Source organism: Zootoca vivipara, chromosome 8 (genome assembly GCF_963506605.1).
Source record: "Zootoca vivipara chromosome 8, rZooViv1.1, whole genome shotgun sequence".
Classification (NCBI taxonomy): Eukaryota; Metazoa; Chordata; class Lepidosauria; order Squamata; family Lacertidae; genus Zootoca; species Zootoca vivipara.
This window is the reverse complement of record NC_083283.1, coordinates 24,260,470-24,287,519: the sequence shown is the minus strand read 5'-3', so window position 1 is coordinate 24,287,519 and position 27,050 is coordinate 24,260,470. Positions and strand designations below refer to the sequence as shown.

General features: G+C 44.8%; 1 protein-coding gene across 3 annotated transcripts in view; it reads left to right on the top strand.

Moving 5' to 3' along the window:
• The first annotated feature begins 15,665 nt into the window (after positions 1-15,665).
• PLEKHF2 (pleckstrin homology and FYVE domain containing 2) overlaps positions 15,666-27,050 on the top strand; it is a 39,149-nt gene continuing 27,764 nt past the window's right edge. Inside the window, exon 1 of one of the 3 annotated variants that reach the window (XR_009557994.1) lies at positions 15,666-15,858. The gene's annotated coding sequence lies outside the window, so the exon portion shown is untranslated. The other 2 variants (XM_035124496.2, XM_060277697.1) reach the window with 2 other exon arrangements.

The window sequence follows — 27,050 nt, the reverse complement described above, 5'->3', positions numbered from 1 at the left end:
GTAACGAAGGCTGCAGGTGAGTTTCCCTGGGGAGAGCAATCCACAAGTGCGGAACCACTGCAGAAAAGGCCCATTCTTGTGTTGCCACCCTCTGGACGACCTCTCATGGAGGAGGAACACAAAGAAGGGCCTCAGATTATGATTGCAGAGTCTGGGCCAGTTCATATGGGGAAAGGCAATGCCTTAGGTATTGTGGTCCTGAGCCATTTAAGGCTTTATAGGTCAAAACCAGCACTTTGAACTGGGTCTGGAATCTAATTGGCAGCCAGTGCAGTTGGGCGAGGATTGGCGTTATATGCTCAAAGTGTCTTGCCTCAGTGAGCAAGCTGCCTGCTGAATTTGCAACACCTAAAAGTTTCTGAACCGTCTTCAGAGGCAGTCCCAAGTATGATGCGTTGCAGTAATCTGACCTAGAGGTTACCAGAGCATAGACAACAGATAGGGCTGTGGCTGGCTACTATATTAAGGAAGTTGAAGTATAAATTATAGGCCTTTTGGAAAAAACCCATGTATATTCAAAAGATTTTGTATGTTCACAATGGGACACAATTTCGTCTTCTCCCATACAAGTACCTTCCACGAAATCCCTTAAGGTGATTTGGACGGATTTTAAAATAATTATTTTAGATGCAGGGACAGGGCAGGGCATGTGGTGAATTCCCGGATTCAAAGCATTCGAACCCACAACCACTTGTATGAAAAGTGAGGGTTGTGACCTTACAATTGGCGAGGACATGAGGCACTGCAGTGTGCAAGGTAGGCCAAAATGGACATTTATATCTGTACACTTAGCTATGAATTTGTTTATGTTTGGACATCGCTTCTGTTTGTGGTACAGCTTTTGGAACCGAGTTTGATGGGAATATAATGAAAGCATGACATTAATTTCATAAAAGGATGGAAGTGTCTGTATGTGTATGCATTTGAGGAGCTGCTGTTACATGTTGCAGAAAGGTGCAACTGAACAGTGTATTCTTAGCACATGTCATCATAGTATAATAATATGTTCAACCATCCATCTTCATTCAGCTGAGACTGTCACCCTTCAGCAAGCATGCGAGGAATGCAAGAATACAGGGGTAGGGGAGTAATTAAGACATAATTGCTCATTTTCTAGTGACTAAAAGGATGCCAGTGCAACTTGGCATATTTGTTTACAGAAACAGTCAAGACAATTCATACCGTACTGTTAAAAGGGCTCTATTCTCAGATTTAAATGTCTGGCTGCTTCCCTGGAAACATTATTCAAGACGTTTCATCAACAGATGTTCTTTGTGCTCAAACTTAGGTAAATATGCTTTATATATCTTATGTCCCACTGTACAATTTAACAAAAGCACAGTTTGGGCTGCATGCACCAGAAGAAAAAGACAAACACCGGTATGTTTCTGAACCAACTAAATTGCTCAGTGTTGTGTGCCTTAGACTAGGGATGGGGAACCTGTGGTCCTCCAGATGTTGTAGGTCTACTCTAATTTGGGGGGAGTCCATGCCAGATCAATGGCATGGAAGATCTTTGGTTCGAAAATGTACAGTAGCTCAGTCTTGTTGCCTGTTGCAGGAGAGAGGACAGGTATGTTTCTCACCCTGGGCCTCTGGATTTTGAAATGAGAGGGAAGGATGGACAAAGGGCTACTTACTATTCATGCTATGCTAGAATGACCTATAGTGTGAATAATATACAAAGTGAGATACATAAAGTGATCAGTTCTTTAGAGCTCATCAGTTGCAGCAACACAAAGCAAAGTTTATTTTTCAAATTTACATTTCAAAGAAAGCTTTGGTTTTACATTTCATTCTTGCCGTTTGTAGTTATTTTCCACTAGGTTACATGCATCTATGCTGAGCTTTCCATAGTCCTTTGTGCAGGTTGGATTAAGTTTTTTAATGCTTGGGTGGTTTTCTTTTTAACCTCTCTGAACTGCTTCTTGTGATCTTTTTTTCTGGGCTTTGGCCTATAGACAGATTTGAATAAGTTTAATTTTTATGTTGCTTCCCCCTTCTCCTTATTTAATTTATTCCCTGTGAAAATTTCACCCCTCTATTTTTAATTTTCCACTGAATTAATTTTTCTTGGGTCATATATTGGGCTGATTTATACAAAATATCACACTGGGATCAACCTGCCTTCCTTAACCTTTATTTCTATCTGCTATGCAGCGTGCAGTGTATAAACCTTAACTAGAAGGTTGTTGGAGTTTAGGTGGGTTGGTGGCGAGAGTACATTTAATTTTAATCGTGCATGCTGCAATCTTACATAAAAGCCAGTTTGCCTGATTGCTTCACATTTTCTCCTGCAATCACTGTGTTACAGTTTTTGCCTCTTGTATACACAGCTTCTTATATTTTCTCTTCTTCCAAAATTAATTCATGTAAAATGTTATTTTGATTTTCCTTTGACATTATTTGTGGACTATGCTTACATCTTTCACATACTAAATTGCATTCACTGGTCTTCTGTTGCTAACAGAAATCCATTTAGACTGTTTATCTCTGTACACAACTCCCTTGTTTACTGGGGCAAATTATGAACCCCACATTCAAACTCCCAGCTCCCATTGCCCCTGATTACTGACCATACAGTTCATGGTAGCTGGCGTCCATAACATCTGACAGGGCACAGGTTCCCTTTTAATCTTAGTCTATCCTGTTTGGATCCAGATCTGAGGGAGGTGTATGGGAGTTATCTCCATGCCAATCCCGAGACGTAAATTAGGCTAAAAGATTGGGATTGGCACAAGGCTATCTGGTGAGCTGTATGAACCAAGGAAACGGGATTTTCCCAATCTGTCTGACTGTCTTTCATGAAAGGGGAAAATCATACAAGCAACGAGGCAGTGTGCATAGAATGTATAACCTACCATAAAGAGCATTTTAGCTACACTGCAATTGGAAAAACCAATATATGGAGAATACATCAGCACAGGAAACAAGAGTGCATCCTGCATAGTGTCGTATTACACACATACACACGTTTACATACATTTTTTAGATTTACACTCACATGTCGGTTACATCTTATTCATATCAAAGTACTTCCCCTGTAAGAATTTTTTTTGTTTTTGTTTTGGTGTACCTGTAGACAAATGCCAGCAGTTGGATGTGTGGACGTTTGAGAAGCTTATACTAATTGGATTGTTCTAAATTCAGAACTGTTTGCCTTTCCTTCTTCTAACCAAACACCATATGTGTGCCTACTGAACATATTCTTCCTGAGAGACTATGCTCATTTTTCTAGGATGTTATGCAAATATTTCTAAGGAAACAGAAGGCATACAGAACCAGTAACCCCCCGCACTCTTTTCACCAATAATTTCCCCTTCTGTCCAAAGGCCCTTTATATGGTTATCAGTGATGGGCGACCTGTGGCTTTGCAGTTGTGGTTGGAATCCAAGTCCTATCAGCCCCAGCCAGCATGGCCATTGGTCAGGGTTGAGGACCCGGGCAGGAGATACTTTAGCTGAAGCCTTCTCAGGGATTTAGAGCATCGAAATACATTAGGAGCAGTAACATGTATGGGTGAGGCAGTTCTACTGACAATGTTATTGATATAGGCTGAGTTTGGAAATGTGACATAAATTGTTGATTGGGATAATTTGTGTGACTTCTTGAGCTCATTTCTGAGATAGTTCCTTGTTCCAGCAAATGAGCAAGTCAGTTGTGCTTGCAAACACAATTTCTGGCACAAATAGTAGATGTAAGTACATTGGACCTTGGCCATAGTCCCAAGTCCCTTGCATACACAAGGGCTCGCTGTTCTCCCCCTTGAAGGGAAGCAGTCTGTGTGAAATGCAGCAGCAGTTCTCTATGAACAGAAATGAATGGGGAAGTCTCAATGTAGCTGTATATATGCTGATAAGACCCACTGGATGATTGATCACAGCCTTACTTTTTCAAATCCAACACAATCTGAGTTAAGCCAGTACTAGGTCACACTCTGACCTATGATTTAAAACAAAAAAATCAAAAATAAAAATCCTTCCAGTAGCACCTTGTTGTTGTTGTTGTTTAGTCGTTTAGTCGTGTCCGACTCTTCGTGACCCCATGGACCAGAGCACGCCAGAGCATGGACCAGAGCACATCCAGTAGTGATGTATGGAAGTGAGAGCTGGACCATAAAGAAGGCTGATCGCCGAAGAATTGATGCTTTTGAATTATGGTGCTGGAGGAGACTCTTGAGAGTCCCATGGACTGCAAGAAGATCAAACCTATCCATTCTGAAGGAAATCAGCCCTGAGTGCTTACTGGAAGGACAGATCGTGAAGCTGAGCTTCCAATCCTTTGGCCACCTCATGAGAAGAGAAGACTCCCTGGAAAAGACCCTGATGTTGGGAAAGATTGAGGGCACTAGGAGAAGGGGACGACAGAGGACGAGATGGCTGGACAGTGTTCTCGGAGTTACGAACATGAGTTTGACCAAACTGCGGGAGGCAGTGGAAGACAGGAGTGCCTGGCGTGCTCTGGTCCAGTAGCATATTAGAGACCGACTAAGTTTGTCATAGGCATGAGCTTTCATGTGCATACACACTTCTTCAGATATCGAGTACGTCAGACCAACACGGCTACCTACCTGTAACTAGTACTATGATTTATAGTTCACCACACATATACAACCACCTTGGTTATTTGTTACAGGATGCCAATGATTAACTTTAGAAGAGCCCTGCTGAGAATTGACCAAAGATCTTGCTGCCAGAAACTTTCAAGACTCTCTTAAAGCATCAGACATGGCTTCAGTTTCTGATGTAGGCCTTGAACCTAAAAAGGCTGCCCCAAATACAGGTGAAAATAGGGTTGCCAGACTCAATAGTGGACAGGACTTCTGTGCCTTTAATTGCCCTGCTCTCTTTTGAGTCTGGAAACCAGCAGACCCTTTGCTTGGAAATTAAACAAAGGGCCTGCTGGTTTATCTTTAAGGTTTCCAGACTCAAAAGAGAGCAGGGCAATTAAAGGCACAGAAGTCCTGTCCTCTATTGAGTCTGGCAACCCTAGGTGAAAAGGAACTTGAGAATACAGCAGAAATTCCAAGCCAGATTCTAAGGCAAGCAATGAGAGTGTGACAGCTGAAATGGTGATGTAGTTAATTTCTCTGGAAAACAACAACAAATGACTGCTCACTGAGAAAATGTGGGCAGGGATAGTGGTACAAGAAAGTGAATTTTTTAAAATAATAATAATGTGTTCTTAAGAATAACATTAATAACTTGAAGAACTGCGCCTGAGGGAATAATCTAAGATCATACAGGATGCTAGACTATGATCCGGTGCTGAACCAGCACCAATTTGCAAGGGTGCTTGGTTGAACAGCTCAGATAAACTGCTTACCTAGCATGTTCTTAGTTTGTGGTGGCCTCCATTGATGAAAGCGACAAAACCAAAATACTTCATGTTATCTAGAACAAGAGCTCTCATACCTGGGTCTTGCTGTACTCTTGGAGGCATATTGAGAGGGCTTCCTCATGTGGCGGATGCTGAAGGACACGGTGGCTGCCCATGGCCACTTCTCTACGGGTTCCTCCTTACAGGTATTGCCATTTTCCTGAACTGGTATCTCAGCAGCAGTGTTGCTTTCCTGTTACAGGCTGGGCTTTCTGTTTTGCATGGTCACATTTCTCCACCACCTGTAAGGTGTGTTGAATTTTTCAACTTTCAAATTGCAAAAAAATGAGGGGTGCTAAAAAGTTTGCAACATGACTTGGGAATTCAAAAGATATTTTGGTTACATTAATATAATGGTAGTTTTGCTTGGTAAATAGTATGTATGTAAAATTGCACAGAAATAATTAAAAATGATTGCCAAGTACTTGCAGTCGTATTATATATTAATATTACTTTTTCCATTTATATATTATACATATTTTATATTACCTGACACTTTCAGAAGGTAAAATTAAAATTCTTTTGTTTCTCCAAGAATAGTTTATGTGCTTCTTCGTCAAATGTCGGCTTACGAAGCTAAATGTTGTCCATTCACAAAAAAGCAGATTTGAATTCCTTACCCCCCCCCCCAAAAACATATTTTAATACGTGTCACTGAAGAAATTTGCAAAAATTAAGATCCACCCCCTAAAATGACATGCTCTAACCTCACACTGTTAGGAAAGTTGCCTATGCAAGCAGTCAGTCAGTCAGTCAGTCAGTCAGTCAGTCAGTCAGAGGCAACCAGCCCAGGTCATGTGCTCCTCCATTCATGTGTTGCACAATGGTGCTGCACTGCAGTATTGGAACAGGCAGTGAACAGATAGCAGGAAGCAGAGAAGTCAGTGAGTAAAGTTAGAAGGGAGATCTACATATACCACGTGGGTGGCCAGCCTACACCCTCTTTAGCTAGCCTGCTACTCTCAAATGCTGTGGAGGACTATCTCCTGTCAACAGTGCTGAAATAAGACCAAATTGCCACAATGGCAGATGTGAAGCGAAATACCTTTGCTCCAAGCGGCAAAATATATTGGGCCAGCTCAGAACATATTCTAGTAACAGAAAGGATGGAGATGAAATTTGGGATTCATCATTTAGAGACACTCTGTGTGGCTTTGTGCCAGTTTACTAATGACATTTGCATCTCACTGCCATTCAGCTCCCACAGTACAATTTTCTCCTTTATGCACTTGCCAACATAGATTTCACTTCACTCACCTGGCAAAGTGGGTTTGTCCATGAAGGCGGAAGTAATCTGCTTTATTGTTTTTATTTATTTCATAAAATTTATACACTGCTTGATTGTAAATAACCTCATTAGTCTTTATTTGATTGTACAAATTGTGAAGTCTCCAAAGTGCCATAAAACTTTGTGTTGCTTTGGCTGCAAGATAGTAATAAGAGAGTAACGCCTTTAGAATTTGTTTTACCTAATAAAGCTTAATGAAACTGGAGTGTTAGGGATACTTTACTTATGTGGTTTAAATGGGAGAAACACATAGCTATTTATAACAATAGTGTTATTTTCTGAAATGTATTATGAAGAAATGATTCAAGGATTTTCAGCAAAATTACGCAAAATGTTACATCATCTTTCTGCTTTCAGTGCCATGGAGTTTGATAAGTTCAAATACTTGTCTCACATAGTGAATCTTCCTCTTTATCAGTATCTTGAATTGAGGCACATTTTGTTCATTTCTACAGAAGTTTATTGTTCACTGGAATACTTTTAAATTTTCAGGGCAGAATGCCCCAAATCTAAATTCATCTTTTAAATCCATAATATTCTCATTTCCTTCCATTCAGCTTGGCTTAAAAGAAATGCAGTATAAATGTTTAAGTCGGTGGTGTGTCGCCCTTGTAAAACAGAAGTATATGCCAACTCTTATAATTCAAAAGGCTAAAAAGAATGCAAGAAATATGGATACATATATCTCATAAGAGTTTTCTGAATTCAAATGTTCTGGACCCAGGTCACCAATAAAAATGGACTTTTCTGCAATATTGGTTAGAAGCGCACAATGTTGCCACTAAATTAGTATTGTAATATAGTACATTAGTATTGAAGGGGAAACTTCTATAAAATTACAATGAAACAATTGCTTTTAAATGAATGCAGCCACTGATTATGCAAAATACAACCACCACCACCACCTCAATGTGGGTTGTGACATAAAACAATGAAATCGTTTTATGCAGATATTTCATCCTGTGATAAATATCCAGGTTGAAGTTTGAAAAATACATTTTTGTGGGGGTGCACACAAACACAAAGTTTAAATCATAAAACAAGTAACTGCTGAATATTTCCATTCTGATTTTATTTGATCCTCTTTTATATTGTTCTATTTTTCTGTTTTCTGGATCAGTGGAAATAATAATTTATAATATTTTTTGTTTATACCCCGCCCATCTGGCTGGGTTTCCCCAGCCATTCTGGGTGGCTTCCAACAAAAGATTAAAAATACATTAAAACATCAGTCATTAAAAACTTCCTTAAACAGGGCTGCCTTCAGATGTCTTCTAAACGTCAGACAGTTGTTTATTTCTTTGACATCTGATGGGAGGGCATTCCACAGGGTGCTACTACCAAGAAGGCCCTCTGCCTGGTTCCCTGTGACTTCGCTTCTCGCAGTGAGGGAACTGCTAGAAGGCCCTCGGCACTGGACCTCAGTGTCCAGGTTGAATGATGGGGGTGGAGACGCTTCTTCAGGTATACTGGGCTGAGTCCATTTAGGGCTTTAAAGGTCAGCACCAGCACTTTGAATTGTGCTCAGAAATGTACTGGGAGCCAATGTAGGTATTTCAAGACTGGTGTTATGTGGTCTCGGTGGCTGCTCCCAGTCACCAGTCTAGCTGCCACATTCTGGATTAGTTGTAATTTCTGGGTCACCTTCAAAGGTAGGCCCACATAGAGCGCGTTGCAGTAGTCCAAGTGGGAGATAACCCTGGTGAGACAGTCCGCGGGCAGGTAGGGTCTCAGCCTGCGTACCAGATGGAGCTGGTAGACAGCTGCCCTGGACATGGAACTGACCTGTGCCTCTATGGACAGCTGTGAGTCCAAAATGACTCCCAGGCTGTGCACCTGCTCCTTCAGGGGCACAGTTACCCCATTCAGGACCAGGGTATCCTCCACACCCGCCCGCCCTCTGTCCCCCCAATACAGTACTTATGTCTTGTCAGGATTCAACCTCAATCTGTTAGCCGCCATCCATCCTCCAACCGCCTCCAGACACTCACACAGGACCTTCACCGCCTTCACTGGTTCCGATTTGAAAGAGAGGTAGAGCTGGGTATCATCTGCATACTCATGAACACCCAGCCCAAACCCCCTGATTATCTCTCCCAGCGGCTTCATGTAGATGGTAAAAAAGAATGGTAAAGAGTATGCTGTTGCCAAAAGCTGTATAATTTATATGCTATGATGTATTTTTTTTTTTTGGCTTGACTTTTAAAGCTGAATTTATGTTTTGCATATCTTCTGTTGTATCCAGCACACTACTTTGATAAACATAGTTAAAAAGGTGTGGTGGTGGTGGAGGGAACCATAAAAGGAGATGAAGTATGTGAAAAAACATATGCCAGTCTCAAGAAAGCTGACCTCTAAATCACTGACATAAAAATAACCATATTCATGGCACCATGCTCTTACAAGCTTTGTAAAATTTAAGGCACAGTCAACTAAGTAGTGTGCTGGTGGAAGTGTTTATAGAAGGTTGACAGAGCATTTTATCTTGCCAGTTGAGAGCTTTCAAAAGGAAACCATCAAAGGAAGTTGGAGGAGAAGTGAAACGGAAGAGAGCATAAGATCAGAAAAAAGCAAAACTGTGAGGCATCTTGTTGTGTCGTGGCTTAAGAAGTCCAGATACGCATCTTCAATAGAACAGTTCTTTATTCAGGGCAAAACAGGACTGACTCTGAGGGCAGGAAAGCTACATTTATAGGGACAGGGAACTAGCTAGAAAGGGATACATTTTGGAGGGAACAATATCAGGCAATCACAGTGCTGCCTTTTGGAGGGAACCAATAAGACAGAGGATCCAAATACAGCAGCTTAAATGAACCAATAGTAGCTGAACCAAAAGGCAGTTACTTTACCCTAAAGCACATACAGACAATAGTAATGCAGATATAAAATCCTTTGACTCAATACACAACACCCCCCCCCCCCCGCACCATGTTGACACTATGTACAAAATCGTTCAAGTGTTGCGGTGGACTCCGAATCCTGCTGGATCGCCTGACCACCGGTGTAGCATCCCTAGGCCTATCCGTGGTCAGGCTTCCCTCGCCAGCAACTTCCGGTACTTCAGTGGGTACGGTTTCACTAGTCAATTCCCTAGACTCACTAGTTATCACTGGGTCCGGTCCACCTGTGGTGGTCTCAGCTTCCTGACTCTCTGAGTCCTCCACCTCCTGTAGCCCTGGGCCTACCTGGCTTGGCGGCGGTGACTCACTGATCGCAGGCAGAGTTGTTTGCGACTCCTCCCCACCAGCATTAACCCTGCTAGGAGCCCGGCGCCTCAGCTGGTCAATGTGGCGGCGCATAACCCTGCCATCCTCCAAGGTTACGAAATATGACACTGGCCCGCTGGGCCGCATAACCACACCTGGTACCCATGTTGGCCCCCTGGCATAGTTCCGGACCCAAACCAACTCCTCCGATGTCAGGTATCGTGTTTTGTCGGCCTCAATGGCAGGTGGCTCTCGTGCAGAGCGGGCGGGCACCTTGTCGGGGTGAACGAAGTCCAGAATTGTGGCTAGCCTTCTTCCCATTAATAGTTCTGCCGGTGACTTGCCCGTGGATACACACGGTGTTGTGTGCTGCAGGAACAGCATCCTTGCAATGTGGGCAGACCAATCCTCTTCCAGAAGATGTGCTACCGATTCCTTGGCTGTGCGCACCATCCGTTCGGCTTGTCCATTCGAGGACGGGTGGAAAGGCGCAGAAGTGACCCCTCTAATGAAATTATCAGCCAAAAACGCCCTGAACTCGTGGGACACAAATGCTGCCCCGTTGTCTGACACAATGGTTTCGGGTAGCCCCTGGGTCGCGAACAATTTGCGGAGGACCTTGACCACGGCGGCTGACGTCATGTTTGGCACAAGTGAGACCTCTAGCCATTTTGAATAGGCGTCCACTACGATCAAGAACACCTTCCCCTGAAATGGCCCCGCAAAGTCTATATGAAGCCGACTCCACGGATTCCGGGCCCGCTCCCACCAATGCACAGGTGCCCTGGGCATTTCTGGGCGCACCTCCTGGCATGCCTGGCAGGTGCGCACCCATTGTTCAATGTCCTTATCCATGCCTGGCCACCACACATAGCACCTGGCTAATGATTTCATCCGCACCATGCCCGGATGTCCCATGTGTAGAGTGTCCAGTATCTTGTTACGTAAGAGCCCTGGAATAACCACCCTGTCGCCCCACAAAATGCAGCCCTTGTGGAGTGACAGTTCGTGTTGTCTTGCCGTGAAGGGTCTGAATTTCTCTTCCTGTGGCCCCCTGGGCCATCCCCTCCCCACCCAAGCAAGAACACGGGTGAGGACAGGGTCCTTTCTCGTTCTTTCAGCAATTTCAGTAGCTGTCACAGGTGGTCCGGGAAGTGCCTCCATCATCATCACATGCTCGGCCGGGGCTGGGTCGTCATCAACCGTTCCAGGCAGAGGCAGACGGCTAAGCGCATCCGCATGGCACAACAGTTTACCCTTCACATGACACAGTTCGTATTGGAAGCCATTCAAAAAAATGGACCATTGGAGCATGCGTGGGGACAAAATTTGAGGTGTTTATGCGGGCTAAATAAACCCAATTACTTGGGTTACTTTACCCTAAAGCACATACAGACAATAGTAATGCAGATATAAAATCCTTTGACTCAATACACAACACATCTAATACAAGGTTTTTGAATTCCTGGGCTTTATGAGGAAGAAGTTCTTATACAAACTGAAGCTATGTGAATATGTAATTACCGGTAATTGTAAACTGTTACAAGTGGGAACTGCAAACAGCTTGCAAAGCCATACATGACTTAGGACTCAAGGAGAACCCAGCCTAGAACTAGCCAGCCTGAGTTTTGTGATCTGCAGGGAATGCTTTCTTTGTGTTGTCCTCAGGCAATATGGCTCAGAGGGACAAGGCTATGGAACTCCCTCCCTGAAGAGATCAAATTGTCCTCCACACTATGTTCAGTAAGACTTAACTGTTGCAGCAGGGCACTAGAACATAATAGAAGTGACATAATTTGTACAATGTAATGTCGATTATTTTTGTATGTTGTATTGTCTTGCTTTTAATAACATTAACAATTATTGATAATAATTAATGTTGCTACATGGACTGCTTCTGTTCAGGACTCTCCATTCCATTCCCTTTTCCCCAATCAGGTTTCCATTATTTCTCCCCAATGTACAGTGAGCATTCCATAATTACTGAGCATACATGGTTCTTTCTCAGTGAACTGTTTTCTGGGTTCCTCTGAGCCTGCTGATACCCCACTTCTTGTATGTAGGTGGTGTCATTTTGGCTACATAAGAGTGATACAGCCTGAAGCTTGAAAATAGAAGTAACTATTATAACATCTGGTTTAGGCAGCCCAACCACCACTTTCTGCTGGAGGATTAAGCAGAACAAAAATTGATTGCTCGTTAGATTTGTCTTGCATTTGATATGCAGTTTGGATTTGAAGTTCAAGCACTTAGTTTCCCAGAAACAAAAAGTGTAGCTGTATGAGCAGTAAAACAACTGAGTGGAAAGAGCAGTGTTAAATACCATAACAAGAATATATTACGATCATAAAAACAAGGTAAACTTGAGCCACCTAACATCAAGGTGCATACCCCACCCCCCACCCCCACCCCCGGGGGAAAAGAACGTTTAAATCATTCCTTTTGATCCTGCTTGAGGAAATGGAAATGAAAAGAAAATGAACAGGGCAAATGAAAATGAAAATAAAATTACCAGAGTCACAACGAGCACAAGGGGATATATTATAAAGCAAACTTTGATGTCTCATTTTAGGGAAAAGGTTGAAAGGCATATTTTTTGAGGGGTGGAGGCATGAAAACTCAACGGAGCAACATAAAGGCATTGAAAGGCCAGGACAAAATCAGTTAGTGGAAACAAGGGGATACAAGAAGCCCAACTTAGGCTGAATAATATTGAGGCTAGGTAGATGAATTAGTAGAGAAAGAAAGGCTGCATTTTCCTAGAGTGTCAGAATCAAGTATTGATCACAATCATCTTTAAAAAGATGTTCTAATTATTACTATTATTCTGTTAAGAATTTTGCTTTGTGAGTGGTGAATAACGGGTGTGTGTGTGTTGTGGATCTGGTGGTGTGAGGGTTGCCTGTGGTTTGAGACTGGAGGCACAGTGTGTGTGTGGCTTATCACTGTGGTTGTAGACCACAGTGTCATGTGTCTGCGGTTGCCACAACATACACTGGATTGGATAATTTGAATATTAAATGTTTATAAGTGGGACCTGCAACAAAATATTGAAGTGTGGAGGGCTCCTGTTCAGTATTCCAGTAAGCCATGCTGTCCTCCATGATACTCTACTCCATTATCACTCCATTTCCCATTCCTTCCCCAGTTAGTCAACATTTTGTGGCCACTTAGCATTTTCAATTCTTATTGGACTGGGGTGCCTTTTTTGGGGGATTGTCCCTGTAGGGTTTTGCCCGCTAAAGATTTTCTGTATTTATGTAAAGCCTTGTCTTGTATACATAGATGTGACAGTGGCTCTCCCTTTATGTAAAATGCAAGAGGACCACCAAGACAACTGACTTAGTAATCAAATTATTGTCATATACCCTGAACCAGGTTGAACTCATGACTTTTTTGGGGGGGGGGGGAAGGGACTATCATTGTACCAATTTAACGGCATAACGCCCTAAATATTAAGGTCGATATATTTGAACTTATTAGACTTCTTAAATTTAGAAAGGTCTGAATTAGGTCTGAATCCAGATATATTTCAACTACCGGTACTAACAATCCCAGTATTACTACTTTTGAAAGAGTAGTATTATGGGATATAGCACAATCTATCCCTTCATGAAAAGGCTATAATTCAGATACAGTAAGTAAACCAGCAAATAAGTGTGGAACAGCAGTCATTCTGAATGGAATCCACTTCAGAAATAACAATATGTGGATATATGTACCGTATATTCCGGCGTATAAGACGACTGGGCATATAAGACGACCCCCAACTTTTCCAGTTAAATATAGAGTTTGGGATATACTTGCCGTATAAGAAATATGACCTGGCTTATAAGACGACCCCCGATTTTTGAGAAGATTTTCCTGGGTTAAAAAGGAGTCTTATACGCAGGAATATACAGGTATGTGAAATACTGTAGATGCTTGTCTTGGCTGCAAAGGGAGAGACAGAATGTGATCTTACATCAAATTATGCACAGGTCTGAGAGAAGATTTCACACACACACACACTGAAAGTAGAGAGTAAGTTCTGTACATTCAACCTCTCCTACTTTACCTGGTAAGGGCTTAATGGAGTGGATGGGTGGCCACTGCCGCATCTGCAGCCCTGTGTCTTACACCATTCAGTGCAAGAGGACAGACAAATGGTTTTGCCAACTTGGAGTTAGTGTAGCAATGGACCCAGTGTTGGAGATTCAGTGGACTGTGGATAGCTCAACCCCTCAGTGTTTTGTGGCTTTCTGTGGCCTACCTACCAGTGTGTAGTGCACTTGCTAGGCGGATGTAGCGAAATATTTTGCATGGGCTTAGCCAAGAGGAGGACAGGAAGGGGCAGCTGCCCCCCATTAATAAAAAGAATAACTGAGGTTTTGTCGTTATCCCCCCCCCCAAAAAAATCCTGGCTATGCCCATGACTAGTGCAGTAATGCTGGTGCGAAGGAAATTTCACTTGCAGCCTAAAACACTTCCAATCACATTCTAGGTGAGACTTACCCAAAGACATCCAGGTGCTACGGCAGTCAAGCCTTTGTGGAGGCGAATTCCCATCAGGAAAAGTATTGCACTTAATAGGCAAGGTGTTTCATGTTCATCCCCATCCTCAGTGCTAATAATAGATGTGTGGGCACAAGCGGCTCCAACAAGCACAGAAACAGCCTTACAGTGTTACCTCGGTTTATGAACACAATTGGTTCCGGAAGTCTGTTCATAAACTGAAGCGTTCATAAACTGAAGCGAACTTTCCCATTGAAAGTAATGGAAAGTGGATTAATCCGTTCCAGACGGGTCCGCGGAATACTCAACCTGAAGCGTACTTAAGCCGAAGCATGGGTGTAATTGGTTCCGGAAGTCTGTTCATAAACTGAAGCGAACTTTCCCATTGAAAGTAATGGAAAGTGGATTAATCTGTTCCAGACGGTCCACGGAGTACTTAAACTGAAGCGTTCATGAACTGAAGCGAACTTTCCCATTGAAAGTAATGGGAAGTGAAGTAATCTGTTCCAGATGGGTCCGCGGCGTTCGTAAACCGAGGTGTTACTAAACCGAGGTTTCACTGTATTATATATCTTCTTCCTCATCAAAATGTTGATTGCACTCATCAAAGGCCATAACATCATTCATAACATCAACGGACACATAAAATATACAGCAATCACAACCCAATCTGGTGAAAACATTTTGTTACACAAGGCGAGTTACTACATATGGTTTGTGCGTGTTAGATCCTACGAATCCCTTTTACAATGAACGGCTAATGTATCCAAATTACTCCCCTTATACTATTCTAGGGCAGAGTGAAGTGGCAAGTGCTGGGAAGCAGCAGACAGGTGTTGCAGGACCTTGCTGCCAGGTATGCCCCCAGGTAACCAAAGATAATCGTGGTGCTGGATGAGGTGTAGTGGGAGAAGTCCCTTTTCCAGGCTTGAAGCGAAGCCCACTCGGTGTCAGTGCACGGCAATGCGAGCCGTGCAGCAGCATCCACATTGCCCTTCACCTCAGGCAGCAGAAATGTTTTGAACCGCTCGGATTGCGCGAGGGGAGGTCAGAGAGCTTCAGGGGGGAATGACCCATGGCTTTGCTCGAAGGGCACCCCGTTTGAACCCCGGCACATTTCCGTGCGCCCCTTCTCCAGCATGTATTCGGGAGGGTTTCGACCCTTACTCCCCCTTCAGCAGGAACCCCCCTCCCGGCTTCGACGGGCGCCTCTCCCAAGATGGCGCCGGCCCCTCCCCTTGGCTCTCTCTTGGGAAATCGAGCTGGGGCGGGATGCCGCCGAGGCTCGTCCTCCTCGCCGCTTGGAGGCCGGCCCAGGGTGTTGTGTGTGTGAGAGAGCGTGTGTGTGTGGACGCGCACGAGCGGCGGGCGGGGCGGCGGCGGCAGTAGCCCGACTAGCAACGGCGGCTGAAGGGAACCGAGGGAGAGCGAGAAGCAACAAGCTGCGGAGCTGGGAAGCGGAGCGAAGGGAGGGCGCGCTTCGGTTTCTCAGTAAGCGGCGCGCTCGGGTCAGGGGGGCGCAGGGAGAGAGTAGCCAGCCGTCCCCCCTTTGGGGTGAAGCCGAGAGCCGGCGGAGGTGGCGCGGAGGAAACTTTCTCCTCCCGGTCCCTTGCGGATCCGCGGCCATGTTGGGATCCCGTCTGTTCTGGGGAGCGAGGACGGCGGCGGTGTGGGGAAGGGGGAAGAAGGAGGCGCCCCACAAAGACCCGGACGGCGGCCCTTGACTTGGGGGTTGGCCCCGCGGAACCTCCCTCTGGAGGAAAGGCGGCTCCAGCTTTGCCCATTGGGAGCCGGCGTCCCAGAGGCGCGGGCTGAACGCGGCGCCGTCGGGGCCGTGGGTTTGTGCTTGCGGTGGGTTTCGGGCGCGCCCTGACTCCGTCGCGCACAGGCGGCGGCACACGACTTGGCACGGGTTGGGGACCCCTGCCTGGCAGCAGCAAAGGGCGGCTGCATTAAAGGAGAGAGGAGGAGGAGGGGACGTGGCGGCCTCCCAGAGTCTTAAAATTTAAACCGGTTCCCCTTTTAAGTGACACTTTCCGAAAGTAGTGGTAGCCGAAGCTCCTTTCCCCCTCAAACTCTGGCAAAAGTGAGAAGCGGCCGCCCGAAGGAAACACCCCCCTTCTGCTGGTTCAGTGTGGGGCTGAGATCAAGCGGCTGCAGCCTAATTGGCACCCCGTGGGTGCCTCTGTGTGCAGGGGGGAGTGTGCGCACCTCCCACTCCTCAGCGTGCCATTGACTTCGGGTAAAATGAGGCATATGTGGTCGCCCCCCTCCCCTCAGTAAACAAAACGGAAATCATTTCCCACTTCTCCAGAGAAAATAGGCTTCCCGCTCAGTTCTTCTCTTTTATTCTAGCACTGGAATAATAGTGTTTTGTTTTTTAAAATACCCTATTTATGAGATTTATTTTTGATTGGGTTGCGGGGGGTGGGGTGTCTTTTTGCTTTTAAAGGCTGCCTGTCAAAAGTTGCGTGTGTTGCGTTTCCCCTCTTTCCCAGGCGAGTTTCGTGATGGTGCGTGATTGTTTTGCATCAGAAGGCAGGGAACTTCCTGTGACTGTCAACAAGGGTTAGCAAAGCAAGTGGATTCCGGTTGGAAGGAAGTTAGCTCTCCTAAGTTTTCTTCTGATAGGCTGGGCCTGGCTGAGATGTTGTTCATGCCAGTGGTTTTTTGTTTTAAGTTTCTAATGCCATGGCATCCTGGAGAGCGTGCCAACTTTGTTAGCTGCTACAGAAATAAGAAGGGTTGGTTCTTTTCTTGTGTTACCTGTCTGCATTTGGGATTTCATTTGCTTATTTATATAGAGAACACATACCTGCTTTTCACTTAAAAGAGCACTCAGTGCAGCTTGTGAAAATTACTATCAACAACACAGACAAGTCTAACATTTAAAAATGAGTCAAACAGTTTTATAGGTGTAAAGTCACACAGTGCTAAACATGGCTTTTAAACAATAATGATTGAGATAAGTCTATACCTGAAGGAGCGTCTCCACCCCCATCATTCTACCCGGAAACTGAGGTCCAGTGCCGTTGCGAGAAGCCAAGTTGCAGGGGACCAGGCAGAGGGCCTTCTCAGTAGTGGCGCCCGCCCTGTGGAAAGCCTTAAACGGCTACCAGATTTTTAGAAGACATCTGAAGGCAGCCCCGTTTAGGGATGCTTTTAATGTTTAATCGATTATTTTATTTTATTTTTCTGTTGGAAGCCGCCCAGAGTGGCTGGGGAAACCCAGCCAGATGGGCAGGGTATAAATAATAAATTATTATTATTATTATTACTGTATTATTATTATTATTATTATTATTGAAGTGGGAAGTCAATTGAAGTGATTAAAGCCTTTCCCCCACATTATTCAGATTTTATAAAAAAAATGCTTTCTGTTATCTGGTAAGAATATATATGCTACCTGAAAATATTATTTTTTTCTGCTGCTGGAACTTAAAAAGGTAAAGGGACCCCTGACCATTAGGTCCAGTCGTGACCGACTCTGGGGTTGCGGTGCTCATCTCGCTCCATTGGCCGAGGGAGCCGGCGTACAGCTTCCAGGTCATGTGGCCAGCATGACTAAGCCGCTTCTGGCGAACCAGAGCAGTGCTGTAACTTACATTGGAATATATTGGTCCAGTCAGCTACTGTTTCTTATATTGATGGCCATCAGACCTAACAGTTTCAAACTAGCCAGAAGATTTTCTTTTTTCATATTTACATTCAGATGACCTTGTTTTTTTATTTAAATATTTTGCAGTGCAGTCTTACACCTCCTCCCAGATCAGCTGATTAGAGAGGGTTAGGAAGGAGGGGAGGCACCTCCACTGGTGGAGAAGAACTTGGCTGATAGAGGACCGTTGAGATCCTTCCTATGCATGCAGATAGCTCCATGTGCATAGAATTTCAGTTGGTGGTTCTTTTCTCTCTTTTTTTGCCAGTGGTGGTTCTTTTGCCAACAGTAGCTGGCATTAGGCCCTTAAGTGGGATAACCTAGAGCAGGGGTGGGACAGGGGCAGCCCTGGATCTGATAGATTCAAGGTCCCTTTTTTCCAGGTCAGAATGCTCCATCCTGCCTGAAACTGGCTTAACTACCTAATTCCTTCCATGTAGGAATATAGAATGGGGAATTTAAAGAGAAAAGCTGTGTGAAGCAAAAGAAGCAGCAGCAAGTTCCCTTCACCTTCTGGAGTGGCCAACACAAGCTGGCAGGGCTTCAGAAGTGATACCGTGTTTCCCCTTTTTTAATACGTAGTCAAAAAGTAAGCCAGGGCAACAATTTTAAGCATTTGAGAAATATAAGACATACCCTGAAAATAAGACATACCCCCATGCCTGCCAACTGGGGGCCTGGAACCAGCTGCTGCAGCGTGGAACGCTCAGCAGCGGCAGGCAAAGCAAGGAAGCAGAGCGCGGAGATACAGATAAGCTGTGGGGAAATCAGCTGTTCCTGGTTCAGTTGTAGCGCGCACCTAGCAAAGTCAGCCCTGAGGAGGTAAAATGGCGTTTAAAAACGCCGTTTGAAGTGATTTCAGCTTGCCTCCCCACCGCCTGGAACCGGCTGCTGCAGCGCGCAGCAGCGCCGGGCGGAGCGCCCAGCAACACGGACGGAGCGCTCAGCAGCACCAGGAGGAGCGTCCCACCGTGCCAGGCGGCGGGGTGGCAGGCCTCCTTGGCATGGCGAGGAAGAGACGAGGCCGCTGGCTCGGGCGCTCCTGAGTCCTGACCCCAGCCGCTTCTACGCAGCAGCAGCAAAAGAGCCGTGCGGCCACATGGAGAGGCGAGCGCCCGAGCGGGAGACGCGCTCTCTGCAAAGCTCTGCACTCACTTCATCCGCCCGACGGGAAAGCGAAGTGGGGAAGAGAAAAAGAGAAAAAACCGAAGCGGCTCTTTTTCTCTTCCCCACTTCGCTTTCCCGTCGGGTGGATGAAGTGAGTGCAGAGCTTTGCAGAGATCGCGTCTCCCGCTCGGCCACATGGAGAGGCGAGCGCCTGAGCGGGAGACGCGCTCTCTGCAAAGCTCTGCACTCACTTCATCCACCCGACGGGAAAGCGAAGTGGGGAAGAGAAAAAGAGAAAAAACCGAAGCGGCTCTTTTTCTCTTCCCCACTTCGCTTTCCCGTCGGGTGGATGAAGTGAGTGCAGAGCTTTGCAGAGATCGCGTCTCCCGCTCGGCCACATGGAGAGGCGAGCGCCTGAGCGGGAGACGCGCTCTCTGCAAAGCTCTGCACTCACTTCATCCGCCCGACGGGAAAGCGAAGTGGGGAAGAGAAAAAGAGAAAAAACCGAAGCGGCTCTTTTTCTCTTCCCCACTTCGCTTTCCCGTCGGGTGGATGAAGTGAGTGCAGAGCTTTGCAGAGAGCGCGTCTCCCGCTCAGGCGCTCGCCTCTCCATGTGGCCGAGCGGGAGACGCGATCTCTGCAAAGCTCTGCACTCACTTCATCCGCCCGACGGGAAAGTGAAGTGGGGAAGAGAAAAAGAGCCGCTTCGGTTTTTTCTCTTTTTCTCTTCCCCACTTCGCTTTCCCGTCGGGCGGATGAAGTGAGTGCAGAGCTTTGCAGAGATCGCGTCTCCCGCTCGGGCGTTAGCCTCTCCATGTGGCCGCATGGCTCTTTTGCTGCTGCCGCGTAGAAGCGGCTGGGGTCAGGACTCAGGAGCGCCCGAGCCAGCGGCCTCGTCTCTTCCTCGCCATGCCAAGGAGGCCTGCCACCCCGCCGCCTGGCACGGTGGGACGCTCCTCCTGGTGCTGCTGAGCGCTCTGTCCGTGTTGCTGGGCGCTCCCCCCGGGCGCTGCTGGGCGCTCCGCGCTGCAGCAGCCGGTTCTGGGCGACAGGCTAAAATCACTTCAAACGGCATTTTTAAATGCCATTTTCCCTTCTCAGGGCTAACTTCGCTAGGCGCGCGCTACACCTGAACCAGGAACAGCTGATTTCAGCGCTACAGCTGATCTGTATCTGCATGTGCCAGAAAGTGTCATGTGTGATTGCACAGAGCACCAAGCCTTAAGACATCCCCTGAAAATAAGACACCGTGGTTTTTTTTGAGGAAAAAAAGTTATAAGACGGTGTCTTAAAAAGGGGGAAACACGGTAGTAGGTGCACTACTCAGTGATGTGGGGGCAGTGATGTGCTTTATTTTTCTGCAGGAAACTGTTTCATCCATTCTTTAGCTACAATGACAGTCAGTGTCCCTTCCAGCTGTACAGTACTATGGTTGTATGCATTAGTTAGCTGTGACTTATATTTCTCCAGGGTTGGTTTCATATAGCATTGGGTTGTCTTTTGGTCCCCTAGCAGTTGTGCAGTTTGGGTGCCGCAGGGTCATAGCTGCCAAGTTATCCCTTTTTTTAAGGGAAATTCCATTATGCTGAATAGGCTTCCTCGCAAGAAAAAGGAAAACTTGGCAGCTATGCGCAGGGTATCATATTGTCCCTAGCGTCGTGTAACATGTGGTATATATGAAGCCGTGGGAATGGTTATTAGGATATTTGAGGTGAGCTGTCATCAGTATGCTAATGATCCCCAGCTCTACCTTTCTGTAACATCTGAACCAGGAGAGGCCATGTAAGCCTGGGAGTGGTGCCTGGGCTTGGTGGTGAGCTGGATGAAGGCCAACAAACTGACTGAATCCTGGCAAGACAGAAGTGCTGTGGATGGGTGATTCCTGAGTCCAGATAATTTGTCTTCCCTAAATGGAGTCGTATTCCCCCTGAAAGAGTAGTTTTATAGTATGGGAGTGTTACCGGATGCATCTTTTCTGCAAGAGGCCCAGGTGACCTAGGTGGCTAGGAATTCCTTTCACCAGCTTTAGCCATTCCTGAATCAGGATAGTCTGGGCACTGTCATCCATGCACTTGTAACCTCCAGGTTGGATTACTGCAAAGTGCTGCAGGTGGGACCTCCCTTGAGGTTGGTCTGAAAGCTTCAACTAATGCAAAACACGACAGCTACAGGGTATCTCCACCATGCTACACCACTGCTGAATTAATTGCAATGACTGCCAGTTAGCTACTGGACTACTTTCAAGGTGTTGATTTTGGTGTATAAAGCTATATACCATATTGGCCTGAATATAAGCCTCACTTTTCCCCCAAATTCCGACCGTGAAAAGTTAAAGTGCGGCTTATATTCCCGACGTTACGGTATTGCAGCCAGGAGCGTGGGGCAAACAGTCCCAGGAGTGTGGCCTCTCCCCCAAGGCCAGGAAGGGAGAGAGCAAGGAAGGGGAAAGTTTGCCTGCAACACAATGTCCCCCCAGTATGCAGCCAGCAGCAGCGAGGAATGGAGTGACTTATATTTGTTTTTGTTTTTTTCTCCCCCCCTCTAATTTTAAAGGTGTAGGCTTATATTTGGGCCAATACGGTACGGCTTGGGACCAGGATTGTCTCACTCCTTATATAGTAACTGTGCTCTTTTGTTGAGGGCCTCCCGCAAATACCATGTTATCAGGAGGTCCATTCCACACTATAGGAATTGAGCCTCTAGAACTGCGGCACCTGCCCCTCGGAATGTCCTCCCATTAAATATTAGGTGCCACTTTGGTTGTCTTTTTGGCACCTCCTGAATTCCTTTCTCTTCCAACAGGACTTTTCCCCAGTCTGCATCTGTACTGGAATTGTTTTTAGATGTTTTTATTGCTGGTGTACTTGCTGCTCTGGGCTCCTTTGGTAGGACAGGCAGGATATAAATGTAATACGTTCATACTTAAGCAGTGAAATGCCGAATGCTTGCCAATGCATCTGTGGAGGGAAATATATCCAGTTCACTTCATAACCTACCCATATATTGGTAGGTTGCTGCCAGAAGAGGCTTTTTTGATGTCTGGTTAACAATAGATGTGTTTTCTCTACCACCTATGTATCTTGAACATAATACATTTGACATTTCCTTTTCAGGAAATGAATGCTGGCATGTACGGAGGTGTAACTGGCTTTCTCACCAGCTGAGATCTTGGGCCAGTCCTGGTTATTAATTGTTAGTCCCAGCATTCACAATCATGACTTTTGAACATGTTCATGTAGGTGGCCTTGAACCTGTAGTGTAAGATTATTCATCTTCTGTATTTTGATAGGAGCTCCTGTCACATTTATGTTTTCCTTATTTCTAAAAAAAGACTTAAGTGCAAAATCAGTATGTGAAGTACTTCATATTTCCCCCCCCCAAAAAGTTTATTTGCTTGTTAACCCACAAAATCTTGGAAGGAAGAAGGTCAGCATTTCCTAACCTAGTGCCCTCCAGTCATTTGGACTGTAACCACCATTAGCCTCAGCCAACACAACTGTGGCAGCTGGACCTGATGGAAGTTGTAGTCCAAAGCATTTGGAGGGCACCAGGCCGGCAAGGCTGCTGTGACCACATGTAGAAGTCTTGGTTCAGATGAAGTTTTTGAACTCTTTTACGTAAGCCCCCGCCCCTCTTTATAAGTTGTTCTCTTATAAAACAAAAAAGGGAAAAGTATTATGTAAAAGATGAAAAGCCACAACTAAGAGTGTTCACATGTTCATACAATATATAAAAAGCAAGAAAATTAGAGAAAGGAGGCATGAAATAGTAAAAGCATGTATAAATGTTGTCTTGCCAGATATAGTGACAAACAAGCCAATGGTTGCAATTTTTTCACAGCCACACGGGAAGTGGACGATTTTAAGGCTCATGCAGACTCATTGCATTCCAGTTGGGCATATGTTAACAATAGAACTAAAGATTTGTTCTTAATTGTCACAAACCTGAAATAATGTCTTGAATTCCACAAGAGCATGCATTAGTTGGTTAATCTTCCTGGAGGAATACAGATCTAAGTGCAGGCTTCATTTCTTATATTTGCATTTGGACTTTTGTGTTAGCTGTTTACTTGGACATGTTTGTACACTTTCGTTCTGGCAGCTGAAAATCCTGTTCGTAGAGATAAAAAATTATGTGCTTCCTCCTATTATGTGATTTTTTAAATTATGCAATGACTGCAGAAATAACTGCACACATTTACAAACCTGTTTGGGACTATCATATATTGTCTTAATAAGCTGCAAACATTTTGCCAAAGCATACAACCCCTTCTATTCTTCCTTCTCTGAGTGCAGCAATCAAACCTGGAAGTCTACAGTAATCTGCAGTTTACCACATAATCCGAAATGGAAAATTATGGTTACCTGGTTCAGAACAAGTTGGAATCTCAAATATCTAACTTATATGTGAGCTATTGACTTGTTCTGAACGTGGTGAGCATACTTTCCCAGTTAATGGTTAATTTGAGACTTAATTTCTGTGAGGAGGGAAGGGGCTGCATGTGAAGGCAAAAGGCTTGAATATGTTAATTAAGCATATGTATCTGAATATCACCAATTGTCAAGAGAATTTTTTAAAAGACAAAACAGAGCCAACATCACTCTGATTTCTCTGAAACAAACCCATGTTGTTAAAATGGGTCTTGTGCTACCGTAAGATCCCAGGAATACATTTTCATAATGAACTTGTTGAGAAGTGAAAGAGCTTAGTTAGGACTGTTCACAGCAGAGCTGAAAAAGCAAAATTTGTTGCAGCCGCATCAAAGATTTGGGGGCACCAGCCCTAAGAGCACCAGATTTAGTTTCATTGGGGAGCGAAGACTTGCCTTTTTAAGGACATAAGGAGTCTGCTGAATCAGACCACTGGCCCATCCTCTTGTAGACCAGCATCCTGTTCTCACAGTGAGCGACCAGATGCCTGGGGGAAACCAGCAAGCAGAACATGAGCTCAAGAGCAGCCTCCCCTTCCCTCCTGCAGTTTCCAGCAACTGGTATTCAGAAGCATTCCTACCTCCAACTGTGGAGGTACTGCGTAGCCATCACAGCTAAGTAACCATGGATAGCTCTTTCCTCCATGAATCTGTCTATTAATAAAACAGATCCTCTTGCGTTTCTAATATAAATACATACCGTACTTTTCCATGTATAAGGCTAGTTGTTTTTTTTTTACTATAAAAGAATGTTAAGGGGGCAATCTCCCCCCATTTTCTTAATTTCGAGTCCCCCAAAATAGGGAGCGTCTTATACACGGGGGCGTGTTATGCACAGAAAAACACGGTACATTTTCATTTTAAACAGGGACCCAAAGGTTCAGAGGGGCTGGCTAAGCCTTTAAGGTAGCAAAAAGAAAACATATCTCTTCCCAATACTACCGGTAGGTGACATCCGTTAATGGCTGATGCCTCTTATGTCTGGTAGGGTGGAAGGCAGAGAGCCCGGAGCAGGAGCCGGAACTGGAGTCAATGACAGGCAGAGCCAGCTGTTCGGGTTTTGTCCCTGACCTCTTCCCTGTTGAGTTCTACAAAGGCAGCACTGAAACTAAAGGCAAGGAAGCCGAAAGGCAGAGCCATCCCCTGTGAGCGCAGACAGGGCAAGGGCAGGCTGAGGTCAGTGGGCCAGAGCCCCCATTTGCCCTGATATACCAGCCTCCACTCTGACATCCACTTGTGTCTTGTCTGTGAGCTGAACAGGCATCTTCCTCGCCTCCCTCGTGCAACTCCCACATGCACCCCCAAAACTTCACCAGAAGTGGGTTGGTGGACCCTGCCAGAGAGGAGGGATGAACTGCAAAGGGAGAAAAGGAAGGGGAAGTTTCATTACATGAGTGGCAGTCGCTCACACAGCATTGCATTTTGCCAACAGTGTAAGTTGTTTAAATGTTGATAATTTCTAAAGTGATATGGCTTGCCTTTCAGTTCCGTTTGGCTACTATGTAAAGTAAATATTATTAAGAAAAATGGCTACATTCCAAATACTGACTAAAACCCTGACTTTCTAAATATGTTTGGCAAGATAAGCTGCTGTGTTCTTGCCTCGAACCTCAGATTAAGAATTTCATCAGTATTCATTGACTCCATTCCAGAAGCTTCAGTAGACTCATTCCATTAAGTTTATTTGGTTGCTGTGAGGATTAGAATCATAGAGTTGGAAGAGACCACAAGGGCCATCCAGTCCAACCCCCTGGCAAGCATGCTTGTCACATTTGTGTGTGCTTTTTTTCTGCACCTGATTTAGCACTATGGGGAAATGGAGACTAAAAGCTAAAACTTATAAAATTTTGAGAGCATGCTGCCACTTTCTTTGTAACTAGATACTTCCTTCCCTAAATAGGAAGAAATTGTCACACTGGCTGAGTTAGTTAGTAATATACAGTACCTTAAAAGAGGAACAAAAGCTGTTAGATCATGCAACAATTTCTGTTATATTAGTTATTCAAGTGGCAGCTTAAAAGGTATTTCCAGTGGCACATTTTTCTTTTTAAAATGTGGTTTTCTTAGTTTCTCATGGTAGTAGTGTCAGGGAAATTAGGAAGTTACTGGAATATTTGGGCTAATTTTGAGGTTCTGTGAATCTGGCCCATTATTGCCTGGGCTATGACCAGAACATTTTTTAAAAGGGGATTTATTTATATTTTTAAAAATTACTGCTCTCCATTTTCCCTTAGTGCTTCCTTGCTGACCATGGCTACTTCAGATTTCATGTCCTTTCTATATAACCTCTCAGACAATTGTTAATGAGTACACTCCCGATTTAATGCTCCAGAGTAACACAGAGTGGCTTAACCTTCTTATCTATTCTGAGTTGCCTAGAGATTCATGAATCAGTCACTGCCTTGCTAATCTTCTGAATGCATGCACTTTTGTGATGATTAGTAATCCAAATTTAAGTTTAGATCATGGCCACTTCGGTTTAACTGTGTCTCTTATACAAACAAGGTGTACTCTTGCAGTGGTCATTGAACAATAGCAAAGCACCCTGAGTCAGGCTGTAGTATCTACTTATCAAAGGAGGAAGAGTGACATTGCCATTCCTAGTGGGCTGCAACTGTTGTGAGATGTGACATAATTTAGATAGTTTAGTTTACTTTGGTCCTGTTGGGCAGAGGAGATAGTGTGTTGAAACCTTGCTAATTAATTACAGCTGTGTCTGGCGGGAAAGTTTGGACTTAATTTAAATGTAAAGCAAGAAAAGTTTGGTCTTTCTTATTTTCTTTAAGAATAAGGATAGCATAATCTAGCGAAAACTATTTGGTATCCTGTGGATATTTGTACAAAAACATCTCAACTTCTCCTCCCAGTTTTAGCTTGTAAAATAAAAAAATTCCTTCAGTAGCACCTTAAAGACCAACTAAGTTTTTATTTTGGTATGAGCTTTCGTGTGCATGCACACTTCTTCAGATACAGTGAAATGGAAGTTTCCAGGCACTTATGTAGAGAAGGGGTGGGGAGGGGTGGGGATGGGGAGGGGGGATCACTCAGAAGGGTGGTGGAAATGGGTGATTGACTGACTGATAGCTGTTGATGACCAGAAACGACTGCAAATGGTTTTGCATGAAAAAGCAAGGGTTGAGATGGCTGAAGATCGCTTATCATGTATAATGAGATAAGAATCCGATATCTCTGTTCAAACCAGGTCCCTCCATGGTTTTGAGCTTGGTGATAAGTTGCAATTCAGCAACTTCTCTTTCCAGTCTATTTCTGAAATTCTTTTGTAGTAAGACAGCTACTTTGAGATCTTGTATAGAATGTCCTGGGAGATTGAAGTGTTCTCCTACTGGTTTTTCTGTCTTCTGGTTCCTGATGTCAGATTTATGTCCATTTATCCTTTGGCGTAGGGTTCAAAACCATGCTCAAAACCATGGAGGGACCATGGAGGGGCCATGGAGGGAGCTCAAAACCATGGAGGGACCTGGTTTGAAC